Raw genomic sequence first — 16,250 nt, 5'->3', positions numbered from 1 at the left:
CATCAACATTGGAAACATTTTTGTAGTCCCTGAAAACATTAAATATAGAATTACCATAACAATTCCACTCCTCGGTATGTATCCAAGAGACATGAAAAGATACATCCACACAAAAACTTGTACAGGAATGTTCATAGCAGCATTATTCATAACGGCCAAAAAGTAAAAACAACCCAGTGTCCATCAACTGATAAATCGATAACATAATACGGTATATTCATACAATGGAATATTATTCATTAATAAAAAAAAGAATGAAAATACTGATACACGCTACAACATGGATGAACCTTGAAAACATTATGCTAAGTGAAAGCTGCCAGTGAGAAGAGATGAGATATTATATGATCCCATTTATATGAAATGTCCCAAATGGGGAAATCTTCAGAGACAGAAAGTGTATTAGTGGTTGCCAGGAGATTGGGGAAGGGAAGTACAGAAAGTGACTGCTAATGGGCACAGGTTTCCATTATGGTGCTGGTTGCACACCTTGAATATACTAAAAACCACTCACTTGTATATTTTTAAAGAGTGATTTTATAATATGTGAATTTTATCTCAACAAAGCTCTTACAAAAAAAATGAAGGAGCATTTTTTACCTATCAGAATGGTAATATCTAAAGTTATAATACAGCACACTGACAAAGGTGTGGATAAGTAGGTTCACTATATGCTGAAGGTGGTAGTACAAATTGATAACAAATCAAAACTGTGATTTTGCAGTCTCTATCTATATTTAAGATGTGTACATCCTTTGAATTTCCAATTCTAGGACTATGTTCTACTAGTATATTAAGGATTGGGTAGATCTATGTGTGCTAAGGGCCCTGGTTACAAAGTGGTTAAGAGCTTGGCTGCTAAACAAAAGGTTGGCAGTTCGAATGCACCAGCTGCTCCTTGGAAATCCTGTGGGGCAATTCTACTCTGTCCCATATGGTTGCTATGAGTCAGAATCAACTCGACAGCAATGGGTTTTTTTGGTTTATGTGTGCTAATACAGAGTAATCTATAAGATGGATTGCTGGACTGACAAAATTTGAATAAGGTAGTTTAGTTACCAGCATTGTACCAATGTTAAATTCCTGATTTTGACCATTACATTATAGTTGTAAGTTAATATTAGGGTAAGGTGGATGAAGGGTATATAGGGACTCTGTGCTATTTTTGCAACATTTTTGTACGTCTAAGATTATTTCACAATAAAAAGTTTAAAAAAATACCATATATATAGCTTTGGAGCAAATATGTATACTGTCCAAATATAGCTGTTTATATGGAAATAAACATCAAATTCAGGAGAATGGCTTCCTGTGGTCAGAAGCATGGAGAATGCCATCAGGGATCTGTGTAGGGATGGCTTCAACTACACTGGCACTCTTTTGTTTTTGAAGTTGGGTGGTATTCAGGTGTTCACCTAGATATTCAGGTGTTCGAGATATTATTTTTTTAAATTTCTGTACACATAATTATTTGTATATATTATTTTTAGAATAAATTAGTAAAGGAACATGCACAGAAAACGGGCAATACAAAAATTGTTGGAATCAATTTCATGGCTCCAAGAGTTTCCCTAAACTCACCTATGGATTGCAGGATTAGAATTTACAATATTAGACTCCATTTGCTCCATACGGGTACTTTTCACTCCACCACTGGTTGTATCCAAAGACTCTCCTGTCACTGGGATAGAGGAAAGGGGAGTCAGAGAGAGTGGAGAAAAAAGTAAGATCCTGAGGCAGCCATTCCTGCTGTGGGGAGAGCTGCTTTCTTTCACAGAGAGACGCTGTCTACCAAGTCAGGAAAGTACAGTGGGATTCTCTGCTGGGACTGCTGCACTCAAGTGGGAACTATTTTTGTCAATGCTGATGACTCATAGCACCAGCTGAAAACACTAGCCAGACCCTAGCAACTGTGCATCATTTTCTTTTTTCAAACATTTCCAACTTCTCTGGATTCCTATGAAGACTTATTTTCCTCTTGCTTCAATCTTTGTGTGATGTAAGCCAACATCTTCACAGCTTTTCCACTATCCAATCAGCATAGGGAAGCCCTGGTGGTGTAGTGGTTAAGAGTTGGGCTGCTAACCAAAAGGTCAGCAGCTCAAATCCACCAGGTGCTCCTTGGAAACCCTGTGGGCAGTTCTACTTTGACCTACAGGGTCACTATGAGTTGAAATCGACTCAACGGCAATGGGTTTGGTTTTGGTTTTTTTTTTTTTGTTTTTTTGTTTTTGTTCAATCAGCATAGGTGTATGTGGATTAAGCCAGAACAAGAGCAAACAATTGTGGACGTAGATACTTCTAAAAGCCAGATTGCTTTTGTACGCTTTTAAACCTTGAGGGAAAACATACCAAGGATAATCTTAGCTTCCTCTCGGCATTTATTAACTTCTTTCCGGCCTCCAAAGGATAAGAGTTGGTTATGGGCCAAGCAGCATAAGGTTAATATGGTCTCCTGGTTCTTGATGCTAATCCTGAGTGTTCAATAAATATTGCAAAAAGGAAGATTAACAGAACAGCTGCTTTGCAGAAGAATACGAATAAACAGGAGACCAACAGAGCTGTTTTCTAGTAATTCTTCTTTGCAACTTGATTCTTACTGATTTGCTTCCACATTTGAGTCTTCATCTTACCGAGCAGCATTTGGCGAAGAGCGAACCACTTTTCTTCTGGAAGCCGCTCTCTTCTGTTTCTTCCCTTATCGTTCAGTCTATCAACAACGCTTTACTTTCCTTCTCTGTGGCCACTTCTTTCATCTCCTTTGCTAGTTTCTCTCCCATCTCTGTGCTTTGTGCTTTAACTCAAATTCTGCCTAAGTGACCTCTGATTTTATGTCCCAGCTATGTCCCAACAACTCCCAAATTTATATACCCACCCGTCCCTGCTTTCTTTAACTGATTATTTGACAACTTCATTTGAAAATTGCACAGTTACACCAAATTTAGCATGTCTAACACTGAGTCTTGTTCTTCCCTCTCATCTGTTCTTTGCCAGTCTTTTCTAGCTCAGTCGGTTGTGCAACTATCTACCTTCTTGCTCATAACAGACCTGGGTGCCATTCTTAACTCCTTAGTGTCCCTTGCCCCTCATAGTCATCAAACCTTGTTCATCCTACCATGAAAATACTTCTCTCAGTGCTGGAGTTCCAGGGCTCCTTGGTGCAGAAGGCAGAAGGTAGCATCACTTCCTGAGCCATCAGCAGAGTTCAGATGGAGTGGACCATGGAGGAATGTTTCCACTGGCACCACTCTACTGGAGGAGAGCAGGGAGTTGTGAATATGGCAGCAGTAACTAAAGGTCATCAGTGGCAGCAGGCGTGGTTGCGGCTGGAGAGGAAGCAATGCCCATAGGCTGGAGTTGCAGGGCCATCTGCACATAGAACGAGTCAAAGTCTTCATCCAGGAGACCTGGTGAGACTTTCCTCCTCTGTGGTTTACTTAGATATGAGCAAACATGGGGATAGAGTTTTTGTATCCCCATATTAAAAAAAAAAAAAAAAAAGTCCATGGAAATGGCTGTCAAGAAATTAAACAGCATATTGCATTGGGCAAATCTACTTCAAAGACCTCTTTAATCTTTTAAAAAGCACAGATGTAACTTTGATGACTAAGGCGCTTCTGACCCAAGACACGGTCTTTTCAATCACCTCATATGTATATGAAAGCTGGACAATGAAAAAGGAAGACAGAAGAACAGATGCATTCAAACTGCGGTGTTGGTGAAGAATACTAAATATACTATGGACTACCAGAAGAACGAACAAATCAGTCTTAGAAGAAATACAACCAGAATGTTCCTTAGAAGCAAGGATAGTGAGACTTTGGCTTACTTACTTTGGACCCTGTCTTAGTCATCTAGTGCTGCTCTAACAGAAATACCACAAGTGGATGGCTTTAACAAAGAGAAATTTGTTTTCTCACAGTCTAGTAGGCTGCAAGTCCAAATTCAGGGCATCAGCTCCAGGAGAAGGCTTTCTCTCTGTCGGGTCTGGAGGAAAGTCCTTATGATGCATCAGTCTTCCCTTGGTCTGGGAGCTTCTCTGTGCAGGAACCTCAGGTCCAAAGGACACACTCTACTCCCGGCACTGCTTTCTTGGTGGTATAAGGCTCCCATGTGTCTCTGCTCACTTCTCTCTTTTATATCTCAAAAGAGATTAACTTAAGGCACTATACAATCTTGTAGACCTCATCAGCATAACCTCATCATAGTGGTAGAGTTTACAACACATAAGGAAATCACATATAACCTCACTGTACTGATAAGAGTTTACAACACATAAGGAAAACATATCAGATTACAAAATGATACACAATCATACAGTACTGGGAATCATGACCCACACATTTTTGGGGGGAACATAATTCAATCCATAACAGACACGTCATCAGGAAAGACCAATTGCTAGAAAAGGACATTATGGCTGGTAAAGTGAGCTGGTGAGTGCAGATGAGGGAAGCCCTCAGTGAGATGGACTGACCCAACAGCCACAACAGTGGACTCAGACAGACCAACGATCATGAAGATGGTACACGACTGGGCAACATTTCATTCTGTTGCACACAGGTCACCGTGAGTCAGAGCTAACTCAAGGGCAACTAACAACAAAATATGGGGCACAGGGAGGGGAAGGGCTGGATTCCTGGAGCAGATGGGACTTCAGGGAGAAACAAGCGTCTGAGTTGTCACTGAGACAACGTCCTTCATTGTCTTTCCTCAAGGCTGGTGGCCTGGGAAACCAACGTTGCAGTTGTTTTTCCAGTCACTTGGATCAGCTTTCTACCTCCTCCCCTTAGGCAAGAAGTGTTGCCAGAGTAGGAGGGCTATGTGAAAATCATCACCTTCCTTAAACATCTGAGTCAAGTAAGTCTTCTCGTGATTTCACATCTAATCATCCACATTTTTAATAAGACTGGAGGAGTGTCAACAATTTAGAAATAAAATATAAGAATTTATTTTTATGATGGCTCCATGAAGCCGCACTGCCTTCTCCAAAACATAATCTCCTTGTTCTGTCCATCTGAGGAGCCACAATGGGGCAAGAGGAAATGGGCTAAACTGGGAAGATTTTAGGTCCTTGGGTGCTGCAAGCAGTTTATGATTGGCTGCTAACCTAAAGGTTGATGGTTCGAACCCATTCAGTGGTTCCGCAGAAGAAAAGCCTGGTGATCTGCTTCCATAAAGATTACAGCCAAGAAAACCCTAAGGAGCAGTTCTACTCTGTAACATATGATGTTGCCATGAGTCAGAACTGACTCGATGGCAATGGGTTTGGTTTTTTTGGTTTGGAGAAGATTTTACCCAAAGCATTCCAAGGGATGTTGCTGGGTACAGAATTGTAAGTAGAGATACTGAGTCATGGCTAGGAAGACAGTGGTACCACAGGTGCCAAATCTTAAGGAAAGAGAGAAGCACGGACCGATTTGAGGCAACAGGACCGGAAGTGTGAGGCACAGGATTGGTGGGCCCTCAGGCAGGGAGCTCACCCTCACCAAGTGTCCACTGTGGGTCATGAGGGCCCTTCAGCCTCAAAGAGCTGAGCGGGGCAGGACTCACAGTAGTTGAGGAGTCAAATCCATGTGGGTTCAGAACTCTCAGAACGCACTGCTTCTTGAACAGATTCCAAAGGGGAGCTCTAGACTTAGAGAGGTAGAGGGTCGGGCCTGCTTTTGTTAGATCTGTGACCTTCAACAAATTGCCATCTTGGAAATGGGTTTTCCTCGTTGGTAAAGTGGGGATAATAGTTAAGCTCTCGATTACTAACTGAAAGGTTGGTGTTTCAAACCCATCCAGAGGCACCTCAGAAGACAGGCCTGGTGATCTGCTTCTGAAAGGTCACAGCCTTGAAAATCCTATGGAGCACAGCTCCACTCCACAACACCTATGGTCGCCATGAGTCAAAATCGATTCCACAACAGCAGGTTTTTTTTTTGTTTTTTAACATAGGCTTGAACATATGAGTCCAGGAAGAAAATGAGAGAAAAGGGAACAGAAGAAAATGCATGTTTAATAAAAGTAGGTAAAAAGAGAGGGTGTACAATAAATATCTAAGAATTAAATTAAGTTGCTGTTTGAAGTCTTAATTGTTGAAACCCAGAACTTAAAAAATTTGTATTGCAGAGTTTCTCGTATTTAAATTGATATCTTAAATCATTATCAATAGCCCAACCACCTTGAGTTCTATTCCATAAATAATCTTGAAATTTGGTGATTAATCCACTCTGCCCCCTCTATTCCTCTCCATGAGCATGGGGCAGGGGGGTGGGGGGTTAGTCTGAGGCCAAAGGACCATGACCTTGGTTTTATTGGAACTCACCAACTAAACTAACTAACCACCAACCAGAATTTCAAACCCTAGACTTGAATAGACCCATGTGAGCAAGAACTCGTAAGTTCTCTCCCAGAGCTAGCAATGATGTGTACAAAATGGTGGCAGCCATGCAGTCAAATCTGTTTCTAGGAGAAAGATACTTCCATGACAATAGGCCTGAGGGAAAAGGCTAGGCGCCCAAGGGCCATGGAGGCGTTATTGCCCCCCTCCACCCAGAGGTGGTCCCTCAGGTCACAATGCGTGTGCTGGGGGTGGCACTGGAAACGGAAATGGGGACATTGGTAGCCATGTTATTTCAAACATTTTCTAGTTCTTTCAATATGACACATTAATTCCATAATGAGACAGTCTGAGTCTTGTATGTTAGGCTTGAACATCTTGAAGAAATAACCTATTCTAACCCTCTCATTTTCAGATGGGGAAACTGAGACCCAGAGATGGGAAATGAGTTTTCCAAAGCCACACACTTGTTGTTGTTGTTGTTAGGTGCCCTCAAGTCAGTTCCAACTCATAGCAACCCTGTGTACAACAGAAAGGTTCCAACTCATAGCAACCCTGTGTACAACAGAACGAAACACTGCCCGGTCCTGCGCCCATCCTCACAATCGTTGTTACGCTTGAGCCCACTGTTGCTGCCACTGTGTCAATCCATCTCGTTGAGGGTCTTCCTCTTTTTCACTGACCCTCTACTCTACCAACGTGTTGTCCTTCTCCAGGCACTGGTGCCTCCTGACAACACACTGGTCATGTTAAACCTGGAACTAGTCACCAGGCTCCTTCTTCTCAGCCAGTACCAAACCATGTAATGTAAGAAGCTACTTGAACTGGAATTCCCAAATCAGCCTTCTCTGGCCTCGTGCTGAGGAATGCAAGTCTTGTTCTACTGATGGCACATTCTAATGATCTTGCTGCTCAGCCGATATCTTCTCCACACCCTTCATCAACACTGCCTGTTCAGCATTGCGTGAGGTCATTATCCCCATTTTACAGAGGTGGAAACTGAGACAGGGCAGGTGGAAGAACTTTTCCAAAGTCATACACTCTTGTGGGCTGAACCCCAGTGCCCACTTTTGTAACAGCTATGCTATGCTATTTGGCTTCTCCTAAATACACAAAGATATCTGAAATATTGGCATTTTGCCTTAGGACTTAATATTTGCACTTATACTTGCTAGTAGGAGCCCTCATGGTGCAGTGGTTAAGCAATCAGCTGCTAACCGAAAGGTCGGCACATGGAACCCACCAGCTGCTCCATGGGAGAAAGATGGGGTGGTCTGTTTCCATAAAGATTACAGCCTTGGTAACTCTAGGGGGCAGTTCAACTCTGTCCTATAGGGTCAATGCGAGTCAGAATCAACTCGACAACAATGCGTTTTATTAAAAAAACAAAACCAAACCCATTGCCAGTGAGTCAATTCCAGCTCATAGAGACTCCAGGTGACAAAGCAGAACTGCCCCCTAGGGTTTCCAAGGCTGTAATCTTTACACAAGCAGGCTGCCCCATCTTTTTGCCATGGAGCGGCTGGTAGGTCCTAACCACTTTTCTGTTAGCAGCCAAGCACTTAACCACTGCACCTCACACACAGGTTGGGTTAGACACTTGCTAGTAAAACCAGAATTCAGGCCAAGGTAGGGTTCTAGCCCAGCAGGCCGTGGTAGGGTGGCCCCTGTTCCTGTCCCTGCCCCCAGCTCTCCGCCAGTCTTCCACATTTCATCTGCACTTCCCATCGATTCAGAATTGCATCATTTTCCTTTAACCTGCTAAACCCTCCAGCATAAAGGGGCAGGACAAGAGAGCCATTGTTAACTTGGGACAGTTACCTTCTGAAGCCACTGAACTGTTTGCTTAGGGGCCCCGGGTCAGACCCACTTCACTTCATGAATAAGTAAGTGTCGGGAATGGATGGGATTCTGTTTACCTCATCTGGAGGGAATGTCCCGACAACCAGACTGCAATAAGCAGGAGCCATATATCACCGTGGTCTCCTGACACATTGGATGCACCCTACCCTGCCCACCCCCAACCTGTCCTCTGATACACTGGATCTACCCCGCCTTGCCCACCCCTGACCCTGGTCCCCTGACACATTGGATCCACCGTGCCCTGTCCATCCCCAACCCTGGTCCTCTGATACACTGCATCCACCCTGCCCTCGCACCCCCGACCCTGGTCCTTTGACAAATTCAATCCATCTGCCCTGCCCACCTCCAACTTCTCTCAGCTGTACGGCACAGCCAACTAAAAGTACTGGGACCCAAAAGATATTTTGGAAATAAATAGAAAAGCCATCTTTAGGAATTCTAACTCTCCCTGTTTTCTTTCTAAAAATCACATCAGAAACTTTTTCTGGAACTTCACAATGACATGTGGCAAAGCATGCACACCAGCCCCACGGATTATTCAGGTGGAAGCCTTTTTTGCCCAGCCACCTTCCAGCTCTGACTCATGGTGACCTTCTGTATAACAGAAGGAAACGTTGCTTGGTCCTGCACCATCTTCACGATGGCTGCCATGTTGGAGAGCCTTCCTGAAGCTAGAGTGTCAGTGCATCTCACTGAGGGTTTCCCTGTGGATCACAATTTTCTATCAGTGGGCCGGAAAGCAGGAGTCGATGCCTTACATCATGATAAACAGAATGTAATTCAGCCATCAATGCCAGGCTGCAGCGTTACTCTGATTGTGCCGACCACCTTGGCTGAAAACATACATTGAAGCCAGTGGTCAAAATACCTGTGACTTCACTTACATGAAGCTGGAAAGTGGCTCTGTAAATATCATTCCGTCACACCTTCAGAATATTTATAATCTTTTCTGTGACGTTCAATGTTACTCATTGCAAATTGTTTTCAAATGTTGCCATGAGTTGGAATAGACTCAACAGCAACTAACATCAACAACATCCATGACATTAATTTACCAGGGTGAAGAAATGAAGCTAGCAATGATTTTCTTTTAAGAGTCATACTTTAAATTTAGGCATGTAGTAAATGTTGAGTAACTGATCCAGGTCTCATCCTGTTGGAGACACACATTGGCATGCTTTAACAAGTGACGCTGCTTCACAGTCACGCAGAAAACACCTTTAAAATAACCCAAACTAACCCAACAGTTTAATTTTAATTCAGTCATGCTGCTGGACAGGGTAGCTATCTTGTCCTTCTTGGAAACACTCTGGGCAACAGCATGATGTACCGGAAAGACCATGAATTTTAGAAACAGACATACCTACCTAGTCTTCCTTTAAGAATTCCACTAATTATGGACAAGAAACTTGGATTAGCGTCTGAAACCGCTAAGCTCCAGTTTGATTATACAAAGGAGGTGGTTGTTGTTGTTAGGTGCTGTCAAGCGTGTTTTCAACTCATAGCGACCCCACGTGACAGAGCAGAACTGCTCTATAGGGTATTCTAGTCTGTGATCTCTATGGAAGCAGACCACAGGTCTTTCTCCTGCAGAGCCACTGGGTGGGTTCACACCGCCAAGCAGTGCCTTTGCAGGAGAAAGACCTGACAATCTGCTTCCAAAAAGATTACAGCCTAGAAAACCCTATGGAGCACAGTTCTACTCTGTAACACATGGGGCGGCCATAAGTCAGAATCCACTCGATGGCACCCGACAACAACAACGATGATCATGCTTTTTCTAGGTCCTTCCAGGTTTTTTGAAGGGTCACTATTCATAAGAGAAATTGATAATGAAACTGTGGAGGAGAGATTCTAAAAGGAACATGTAGTGAGAAGTTAGGAAGGAAAGAGCAGAAAAGAAAAATTAATATTCTGAAAAGGAACAAATTCAGACCAAAGTATAAGGCCGGAGAGGAAGAACTACAATAAATAAGATTTATGCAAGCACTCTTACTTTATTTATCCATGAAGGTGCTAATGCAGAAATGAAACAAGGCACCTGAAATAATTCATTAGCACGCAGACCATTATGTTAATATGCTTATTAAATTTCTTGCAAAATTTACATGTATATAATAGCCACATTTTCCAAACCAAAAATTGGAATTAACAATTAAGGAACACAGCATAATATTTGATTTCTGATATACCCACCCCATTGCCATCAAGTCGATTCCAACTCATAGTGACCCTATAGGACAGAGCAGAACTGCCCCATAGGGTTTCCAAGGCTGTAATCTTTACGGAAGCAGACTGTCACATCTTCCCCCCACAGAGCAGCTGGTGGGTTCGAACCAAAAACCTTTAGGTTAGCAGCCAAGCCCTTAACCATGTGCCACCAGGACCCCTTCTGGTAGTACATTAAACTAAAAATTGCAATAAATAATATTTAATGGGTGCGTAAAATGTCCTTAATGCAACTTTTAGTGAGTTCAGATTTTTTAAATGTAGTTCCTTCTTGCCTTTAAACACTCTCAATACAGTAGTATCCTTTTGAAAAAAAGACAAAACTAGGTTGCTTCTAATTCTATAATAATCTAAATTTGTCCTTCCTTTAATCTCATCTCAATATATTGAATAATAATATAAAATCATTTTATAAACTTAGTTCACAAAATACTATTCTTTGGCTATGTCTTGAGGATAGCCAATTTCCTCAGAATGTTTTTCCACATGAAAGTAAATGTTAAAAAACAAGGCATATGCATGCCAAGTGGAGATTGTATAGTGAGGTGCTATAAAAGCATCTTTTTAAAAAGGAGACACTTTAAAAAGCAGTCAATTAAACGTCATGGTTCAGACCATAGTTAATTATCCATGTTGAAAATAAATCCTTAAACTACTTTTAAGATTTGCCACTTTCGTCAAGAACTACATCACCCACTTCATTCGATTACACACAGCCTGCTGTTTCTCAGTCCATGAGCCATCAATCACTCAGGCCCAAGAAATTTTCTCCAGTGCTGTCTGAACTGTGTGCTTTTCCTGATGAGAAAATTCTCCTATGTAGGTGAGGAATGGCATTCATTCCAACACTTGGCCTCTAAGGGCCAAGCACACAGAAAAGAACTTGGACGCTGACCCTGTCTGCTATCCTAGAGCCAGGCAAATGCATCACCCCCTTGAAAGAGGCAAGGGCCAACCCAGCCCCAATCCATGGTCAGCAGAGTGACTCCCTTTTTTTTAATTGTGGTGAAAATATACACAACAAAACATTCTCCAATTCAACAATTTCTACATGGGTAATTCAATGACATTGATTCCGTTCTTCATGCTGTGCAACCATTCTTGCTATCCTTTTCCAAAACATTCCACCCCATTAACATAAACTCAATGGCCCCTTAAGCAAAACTCCTTCTTTCCCCCTCCCTCCCACCCCTGGTAACCACTAATAATCTCTGCCTTCTATATATTTGCTTATTTCGTATAAGTGAGATCATGCAGTATTTGTCCTTTTGCAACCGACATACTTCGCCCAACATGATGCTGTCCAGGTTCATCCCCGTTGTGGCATGCATCAGGACTTCATCCCTCTTTACGGCCGAGGAGCATCCCATCGTATGTATAGGACTTCATTCCTCTTTATGGGAGAGTAGTATTGCATTGTGTGTATAGACCACATTTTGTTTATCCGTCATCTGTGGATGGACATTTTGGCTGTTTTCATCTTTTGGCTATTGTGAACAGTGCAGCAGTGAACACTGGTGGGAAGCTTCTGTTTGCGTCCCTGCTTTCACTGTTAGAGGGACCCTTTGGTCCAGACCAAAAGGTCTCATCTCTGTGTTGTCTCTGTAGTACAAACCAACAAAGATGACTTTCACAAAACCTTGACATGAAAGCAGCATGTCCAACTACTGCCAAGAAACACGTGTGCCTGTTGTAAGAGAGATGGCCCTACTAAGAACACAGTACACTCAGGAAGACTACAGAAGCCCTGCCTGGGCGGGAGGAAATTATTTTGAGAGTGAAGTCATTAGAACGAACTGTCTCTACACTTCAGGTAATTATTTTTGAAGCAGACGTATGTTTGGAGTAGTTGTAGGTTTACAGAAAATTGTGCAGAAAGTACAGGAGTTCCCGCGTACCCTCTCCCCCCGCACACGGTCTATCCTGCTAACACCTCGCATTCCCGTGGGACATCACTTCCAGTGGATGAACCGACCCTGAGGCATTACTACTGTTAGCGGTCCTCCAGGTATCGTTCGGCGCCACACAGACACGAGTTAGGCGAGAGCAATAGAAGAAAATTTTATTTGGTTGGCCAAGCGAAGGAGTACACTGTGACCTGTGTCGCCAAGATGGCTCCTCCATTGGAAGGCACAGGGGTTTATACGAGGAGGAAACAGAGTGGGGGTGGGCTCTTCTTCAGGGTGTGTTCAGGGGCGTGTTCCATCAGGATTGGTGGACAGCGCCTATGCTAATGCTCGCGTCATCAGGTCGCGTGGTCCCACTGGGTCCATAAAGGAGGGACAATGGCAGCTCATCCCCTCCCAGTCGCCATCCAGCAGCTGCCCTTCTCCCTATTAACTAAAGTCGGTGGTTTATGTGCAGTCTTATGCATCTGACAAATGCCATTCAACTACTTTTAAAACCGTTTTTGGTTTGTCTTCTAGTATATCTAGAGAGAAAAAACTCTACATTCTTAATAGCAGCATTAAGCCTCTCCATAAACCCTAGACACTCCGCACTGCTTTCTCATTATGTAATTCAAAGAAAGCCCAATTTTAGCAGTATTGTTGAGTCACCTGGTTTTTGCAAAACTCATACCACTCTGGAGTGTTCATAAAGATACGCTTGATCTGAGCCTCAGCCCCCACACAGGTGAAACAGGAGTCACTCAACACCCTCTCACTCAACGTCCAAGCATTTACTGATCAAGGTAGACTTAGCACTGCCATGCGCTGCTGTGGAAGAATCAAGAGAGGTGGGTACAGAGCAGTGGACCCCTACTTGCCATGCGCCGTCAGTAGATCTTGGTGATCTTACTGAATTGACACACTGAGTTATTTCCGACTGCTCTGACACGCATTTGGGCCTGTCTGGCCAGGGCTGAGACAGATCTACTGGAAGCCGAGGGACCAGGCATGACGAGTTTGAACCAGGAACAAGAAGCTTCTGTCAGAGGGAAAGAGTAACTTTGTTATACAGGGTGGTGGATGCTTCTTTCCATTCCTCTATCATCCCGAAGTCTGGATCTTAGGGAGAAAACAGCTGTCTGTAATCGTGCTTCAATTCAGAACAAAATTATTTCACTAAAAACTCTATTAATCTATTAGGAACAAACAATCTGTAGCCCCTCTTACTCGGTGTAACATAAGGGGAGGGAAACATGCTTTCCCAAATACGTCGGTCACGTTTTGTCTTTGGCGAGGTGAGGGTTTCAGGGTGGCTCCTAAGCAGGGACAGCTCCCAGTGAAGACCTCGGTGTCCGGTCAGAGATGGTTCAGGGGATGTGACAGCAGCAGCCGCTGCAGCACCCCCAGATTTCTGTGACTGAAGAATACAGACTTCTCCAGGGCTGCCACGCACTGTATTTAATCCTGTGGGTACTGTCTGCATAGGTGGACTCAGAAGGGGACAGGTGAGGTTTAAAACCCAGCCCACACGCATGCGTCCCCCTCCAGCACACCTGCATCATAGATGTGATAGAGTGGGGGTCTAACTCCAATACCACAAGGGTTCCAGTGGGATAAAGACATCCCCAGAGATGATATAATGGGGGTCTAACTCCAATACCACAAGGGTTCCAGTGGGATAAAGACATCCCCAGAGATGACAGAATGGGGGTCTAACTCCAATACCACACAGGTTCCAGTGGGGTGAAGACAGTCCCAGAGAGGATAGAGTAGAGGTCTAACTCCAATACCACATGGGTTCCAATGGGCTGAAGATAGCCCCAGAGATGACACAGTGGGCATCTAACTCCAAAATGACATGGTTTAATGGGCTGGAGACAGCCTTAGAGACATCCTTCAGTGGAGAAAGACCACTGTCCTGGGGACTTGCAAAAATACAACAGTGAGAATACAATCAAATACTTTGAGAAACAGAGTAGCAGGAGTAGGTGTCTGAGGACCATGCTTTCAGGGGACATCTAGGTCAACTGGCATAACAAAGCTTATTAAGAAAATGTTTTGCATCCTACTTTGGTGAGTGGCGTCTGGGGTCTTAAAAGCTTGCAAGCAGCCATCTAAGATGCATCCACTTGGAGTAAAGGAGAACGAAGAACACCAAAGACAAGGAAAGTATTAGCCCAAGAGACAGACTGGGCCACATAAACCAGAGACTTCATCAGCCTGAGACCAGAAGAACCAGATGGTACCCAGCTATCACCAATGACCACCCTGACAGGGAACACAACAGAGAGTCCCTGATGGAGCAGTAGAAAGATGGGGGGCAGAACTCAAATTCTAGTAAGAAGACCAGACTTAATGGTCTGACTGAGACTGGAGGTGCCCCGGAAAGCATGGCCTCTGGACTCTCTATCAGCCCAGAACTAAAACAATTTCCGAGGCCAACTCTTCAGACAGGGATTGGACTGGACTGTGGGACATAAACTGATACTCGTGAAGAGTGTGCCTCTTAGTCAAGTAAACACAAGAGACCAAAGGGGCAGCTTCTGTCCAGAGGTGAGATGGGAAGGCAGAGAGGGTTAGGAGCTGGTTGAATGGTCATGGGGAATCAGGGGCGGAAAGGAGGAGTGTGTTGTCACAGAATGGGGTGAGCAGTTAGGGTCTCATAACAATGTATGTATAAAAATTTTGTATGGGTGACTAACTTGAAATGTAAACTTCATTGAATTACAACAATTAAAAAAAAATACAAGAGTGATATTTTGAGGACTCTGGCATCTTACATCAGTAGCTGGAATAAGAGTCATTGGAACCTGGGTTATTACTCCAATGAGGCCTCAGACACTCTGACTCCATGGTTAACACAGCAACTGTCTGAAAGTCAGAATATAAACCATATGCAAAATTATATATTTTTGGATCAAGTGCTACAGAACTTGTTATGGATTCAATTGTGTCCCCCCCAAAAAGAAATGTGGAAGTCCTAACCTCTGAACCTGTAAATATGACCCCATTCAGAAAATCCGGTTTTTGCTACGTCAATGAGGCCATACTGGAGTAGGGTGGATCCTAAACCTAGTCACTTCTGAGTAGTGTTCTATAAAAGGGGAAAAGAGACATGCAGACACAAACACAGAGAGACAGATCATGTGAGGAAGCACCTACAAGCCAAAAAACACCAAGGAACACCGGGGGCTACCGACAAAGAAGGCCTCTCCCCTCGAGCCGATGCCCTGGTTTTGACTTGTAGCCTCCAGAACTGTGATACTATAAATTCCTGTGCTTTAAAGCTACCCACTTGTGGTATCTTTGTTTGTCTGTTACAACAGCACTTGGTAACAAAGACACAGGGAATACGTTTTTCTTCTATGTTAGGTGCCATCAAGTCGATTCCTACTCATAGTGACCCTGTGTACAACAGAACGAAACACTGCCCGGTCCTGCACCATCCTCACAATCGTTGTTATGCTTGAGCCCATTGTTGCAGCCACTGTGTCAATCTATCTCCTTGAGGGTCTTCTTTTTCTCTGACCCTCTACCAAGCATGATGTCCTTCTCTAGGGACTGGTCCCTCCTGATAACATGTCCAAAGTACCTAAGACCAACTCTTGCCATCCTTGCTTCTAAGGGGCATTCTGGCTGTACTTCTTCCAAGACAGATGTGTTTGTTCTTCTGGCAGTCCATGGTATATTCAATATTCTTTGCCAACACCATAATTCAAATGCATCAATTTTTCTTCACGTCTTCCTTATTCATTGTCCAGCCTTCACACATATATAAGCCAACTGAAAATACCACAGCTTGGGTCAGGCACACCTTAGTCCTAAAGTGACATCTTTGCTTTTAAACACTTTAAAGAGTTCTTCTGCAGCAGATTTGCCCAATGCAATACGTCATTTGGTTTCTTCACTGCTGCTGCTTCTATAAGGACTTTTAAAATAGT

The sequence above is a fragment of the Trichechus manatus genome, unplaced genomic scaffold (assembly GCF_000243295.1).
Source record: "Trichechus manatus latirostris isolate Lorelei unplaced genomic scaffold, TriManLat1.0 scaffold00002, whole genome shotgun sequence".
NCBI classification, from domain to species: domain Eukaryota; kingdom Metazoa; phylum Chordata; class Mammalia; order Sirenia; family Trichechidae; genus Trichechus; species Trichechus manatus.
This window is presented reverse-complemented; position numbering follows the sequence as displayed.